This window comes from Schistocerca serialis, unplaced genomic scaffold (assembly GCF_023864345.2).
Source record: "Schistocerca serialis cubense isolate TAMUIC-IGC-003099 unplaced genomic scaffold, iqSchSeri2.2 HiC_scaffold_1162, whole genome shotgun sequence".
NCBI lineage: Eukaryota > Metazoa > Arthropoda > Insecta > Orthoptera > Acrididae > Schistocerca > Schistocerca serialis.
This window is the reverse complement of record NW_026047362.1, coordinates 587501-592500: the sequence shown is the minus strand read 5'-3', so window position 1 is coordinate 592500 and position 5000 is coordinate 587501. Positions and strand designations below refer to the sequence as shown.

Sequence of the window (5000 nt, the reverse complement as noted above, 5' to 3'; positions counted from 1 at the left end):
CATCCGCTATTTTCCATCTGCTCGGATATGTTCCCAATTGTAGACATGAGTTATAAATTTTGACCAGATCTGGAGCAATCTGAGGGGCGAGATATTGTAGTATTTCCACTGGCACCCCGTCAGGACCGGGCGCCTTCTTCCTGGTAAAAGAGTGGAGCGCTGCTACCACCTCCTCAAGAGAGAAAGGGTACACGTGTGCTCCATTTTCATATGGTACCAATAACGCAGCTCGTATTGCCCGCTGCTCCTCAGTATCCTCCTCAACAACGTCGTCCGGCAACAGAACTTCCATCAAAACATTAGCTGTCTCTTCCCAAGTCTTGGTGCACCGCCCATTTTCCAGCTGCAGAGTAGACAGCATCGTGGGAGATCTGATCTTCTCTCGTACAAGCTTGTACGGGACCCCCCAGGGGTCCAATCCCAGCTGCTCATTCACAAAGTTCTGCCATGACTGCCGTCTTAGACGTTGTACGGACTCCTGGTATCGAGCCTTGAGGCGACGGTAAATCCTTAGGTGGTACTGTCGTTCTTCTTGTGTGAAGCCCCTTTGGTAATTACTTCTTGCCCGCCTGACAGACCGCCTGAGCTCACTCAGCTCTGGGGGCCATGGAGTAGCCTGTTTGCGAACAAACCTTGCCACCCGAGGAACGGACGTAGCAATAGCCGCCTCAATAGATGCCACTAGTTCGTCTACCGCTTCATCCACGTTATGTATCTCCTCCTCTGATCCAAGCCCTGGAGGACGAAACTCCTGTGCCAGCCGGTTCCAATCCGTCTTTCGATAATTATAACGTTCTACCCAGTCCCCGAGATCTTCTTCAACTTCCATATGGTAATCAAAGAAAATACAATTGTGGTCACTTACAGTAAGATTACTTACAACTCTCCAGTTTCTGATGTGTGGTGCTGCACTTAGAGATGCAAGCGTAACATCTATATTGGAAACAGCACCCGCCCTTCCTGAAAAGGTAGGCGGATAGCCAGGTTGGTTTATAACATCTAATTGCATCTGCATTATGAGATTCTCCAACTCAACACCTCGCTCATCCTGTTCCACACTAAACCACAAAGGGGACTTTGCGTTTGCGTCCATACATACAATAACCGGCTTTCCTTGTAACATTCTTAAGATCCAATCCAACTGACTAAGAAATCCCATGATATGTTGTCTGAATTGACAATATACATTTACTACCACCACCACTACTACCACCGCCACCGTCTTCATTAGGGACTGTACTCGCGCCTTGATCTGTAGTCTGTGAGTCTTGCTTCGCCGGCTCCTCCATCTTGGTTCTTGACAGTCGACTAGTTAGCCGACCGATCGCCGTCTCCAAGTCGACATCTGTTTGGATGCCGACGTCGACCATCGATCCTCCAGTGGCGCCCGGAACATCTTCTGGGCTGTACAGTGTACCTGTGGACAGAGCCTTACTAATTAACTTGCCCCGTTCCGCGTCCCTTTTAATTTTACTCGGAGATTTCTTTTTCGGCGCCTTAAGGGTCGCCATAATCAGTTCGCTGAATTATTCTGTCAAGGAACATGCGGTAGGTAGGGCAGTCTTTAGGTCCACCACACTTTCTTCCCCGCTTCTTACACGGTATACAGACCTGGGGTTTGTCCTTATTAGGACAGGCCTTCCTTTCATGACCCACCTGCCCACAATGGGCACACAGGGCATGTTCTTCCTGACAATACTTATTTGTATGGTTCAAGTCTTGGCACTTGGTGCAACGCGGCACCGCCAAGTAATCTTTAATATTTAACGCTGAATATCCAACGTACAACCTGCCAATTCTAGTAAGAGGCTTCCAAAGTTCCGGAGAGACTTCCACCACATGGTGAACTGTAAGTTTCTCCCTTGGTCCGACTTTAAATCTGAGTCTAAACTGGCTATCGAAATCCTCCCTTGTCATAGTCATGTCGAAATTCTGCACGTATATGGAATCCAACAAGCTGTCCGCACTCATATATGTCGGGACATCGTATAGGCACATCAAAGGCCTTCGCCTCCTAGGCGGTTCGCATTTGACCTTCTCAGTTAACTGAGGATTTGTCATAATGCGCTGACTGTCTTCTTGAGTTGCCGTTTCCACGATCAGTACATTTTTTGCAGTTCTTACTGTATTTATTTTAATCTTGTCTCGCTTAGGATCTATACACTTCTCGAATGCAGTCTTGACTGCTCGAATATCCTCCCCCTCTTTTGGCTTAATAAACACCGTTGGGACAACCTTCTTGATATTTTCCTGTATTGTCTCTTTTGCCGATGGCGCCTTGACCACAGGGGTACTCGCGACCGCGGCATAAGATTTTGCAACTGGTGGCTGACTCCTGAGGCGTTCGTTTTCCTTCTGCAATTCTATCAATCTCCCCTCTAACTGGGAATGAGCCATTGCCCACCTAGCAACACAATCCCGAATATTATTTATCGCCTGATTACTAATTTTGCCATTCTTTACACTGGAATCCAGTAACTTTAAGAAACGAGCATGACGCTCGGCTACAGATAAAGCATCATCGTAATTCGAATCGCCTTCAAACGCATGGTCACTCTCTACTTGTTCAGCCATCTTGACGAAATGAAGAGAGTGAAAAGGAGGCCCGTCTCTTTCCCCGGACCGGCCTCTCTGGCATGGGGGGAGGCTAAATGCAGCTCGCTCACCGGTCACGCCCCTCGACCAAGAGCTCTCTACAACTGAGCTGCTAGGTTTAGCACGCCGTGGGTACAGCGCACTAGTCCTCTTCGATGGCTGCATCATCGAAGTTTTCTCCCGCTCCCTTACCGGCGAATGCCACCCGCATTCCGGGAGAGCGGATTCACTCCCCGTCCTTCGCCCCCTACTAGGCCGAGTTCCCACCAAAAGGCTAAAGACCCGGTCCTACTCAGGTGCCGGGCCGGTCCCCCAGACGTTCGGGGGTCTGGACCCATCTAACCTAACCGGGGACATGTCACCACGCCCCGGCTTGGCGGATCATGCCCCGGAATTCCAGGGGCAGGGCGGGTGACCTTCGCCGACTTAGGCCAGGATCCCGCCGCGACAAATGCAGCCACCGGAACCGGTGTGCAAGTTGTTCAGCACACCGTCGCGCCCCTGCCCTTCGGTCGCCCGAAGGCTTAACAGCTGCACCTCGAGAAGGCGGGCAGGGACACTTGGGAAGGAGAGGCTAAGATGTTCGAGTCGCATCCTTCCCCTGCTGCCTATTACCAACCATGAGCCCACACAAATCGGGGCACATAGCATGAGACAGCCGCAGCTAGTAGATAGGGACAGCGGGAATCTCGTTAATCCATTCATGCGCGTCACTAATTAGATGACGAGGCATTTGGCTACCTTAAGAGAGTCATAGTTACTCCCGCCGTTTACCCGCGCTTGCTTGAATTTCTTCACGTTGACATTCAGAGCACTGGGCAGAAATCACATTGCGTCAACACCCGCTAGGGCCATCGCAATGCTTTGTTTTAATTAGACAGTCGGATTCCCCCAGTCCGTGCCAGTTCTGAGTTGATCGTTGAATGGCGGCCGAAGAGAATCCGCGCACCCGCGCGCCCCCGGAGGAGCACGCTAAGGCGGACGCGGCCTCGCAGCAAGGAAGATCCGTGGGAGGCCAAGGCACGGGACCGAGCTCGGATCCTGCACGCAGGTTGAAGCACCGGGGCGCGAACGCCGCGCAGGCGCGCGCATCCTGCACCGCCGGCCAGCACGAGGCCAACCAACGGCGAGAGCAGACCACGCCCGCGCTAAACGCCCGCACTTACCGGCACCCCTACGGCACTCACCTCGCCCAGGCCCGGCACGTTAGCGCTGACCCACTTCCCGACCAAGCCCGACACGCCCCGATCCTCAGAGCCAATCCTTATCCCGAAGTTACGGATCCAATTTGCCGACTTCCCTTACCTACATTATTCTATCGACTAGAGGCTCTTCACCTTGGAGACCTGCTGCGGATATGGGTACGAACCGGCGCGACACCTCCACGTGGCCCTCTCCCGGATTTTCAAGGTCCGAGGGGAAGATCGGGACACCGCCGCAACTGCGGTGCTCTTCGCGTTCCAAACCCTATCTCCCTGCTAGAGGATTCCAGGGAACTCGAACGCTCATGCAGAAAAGAAAACTCTTCCCCGATCTCCCGACGGCGTCTCCGGGTCCTTTTGGGTTACCCCGACGAGCATCTCTAAAAGAGGGGCCCGACTTGTATCGGTTCCGCTGCCGGGTTCCGGAATAGGAACCGGATTCCCTTTCGCCCAACGGGGGCCAGCACAAAGTGCATCATGCTATGACGGCCCCCATCAACATCGGATTTCTCCTAGGGCTTAGGATCGACTGACTCGTGTGCAACGGCTGTTCACACGAAACCCTTCTCCGCGTCAGCCCTCCAGGGCCTCGCTGGAGTATTTGCTACTACCACCAAGATCTGCACCGACGGCGGCTCCAGGCAGGCTCACGCCCAGACCCTTCTGCGCCCACCGCCGCGACCCTCCTACTCGTCAGGGCTTCGCGGCCGGCCGCAAGGACCGGCCATGACTGCCAGACTGACGGCCGAGTATAGGCACGACGCTTCAGCGCCATCCATTTTCAGGGCTAGTTGCTTCGGCAGGTGAGTTGTTACACACTCCTTAGCGGATTCCGACTTCCATGGCCACCGTCCTGCTGTCTTAAGCAACCAACGCCTTTCATGGTTTCCCATGAGCGTCGATTCGGGCGCCTTAACTCGGCGTTTGGTTCATCCCACAGCGCCAGTTCTGCTTACCAAAAGTGGCCCACTTGGCACTCCGATCCGAGTCGTTTGCTCGCGGCTTCAGCATATCAAGCAAGCCGGAGATCTCACCCATTTAAAGTTTGAGAATAGGTTGAGGTCGTTTCGGCCCCAAGGCCTCTAATCATTCGCTTTACCGGATGAGACTCGTACGAGCACCAGCTATCCTGAGGGAAACTTCGGAGGGAACCAGCTACTAGATGGTTCGATTAGTCTTTCGCCCCTATACCCAGCTCCGACG

At 53.3% G+C, this 5000-nt stretch overlaps 1 pseudogene; it reads right to left on the bottom strand.

The window, feature by feature from the left end:
• Window positions 1-3237: 3237 nt before the first annotated feature.
• LOC126433310 (large subunit ribosomal RNA) overlaps window positions 3238-5000 on the bottom strand; it is a 2983-nt pseudogene continuing 1220 nt past the window's right edge.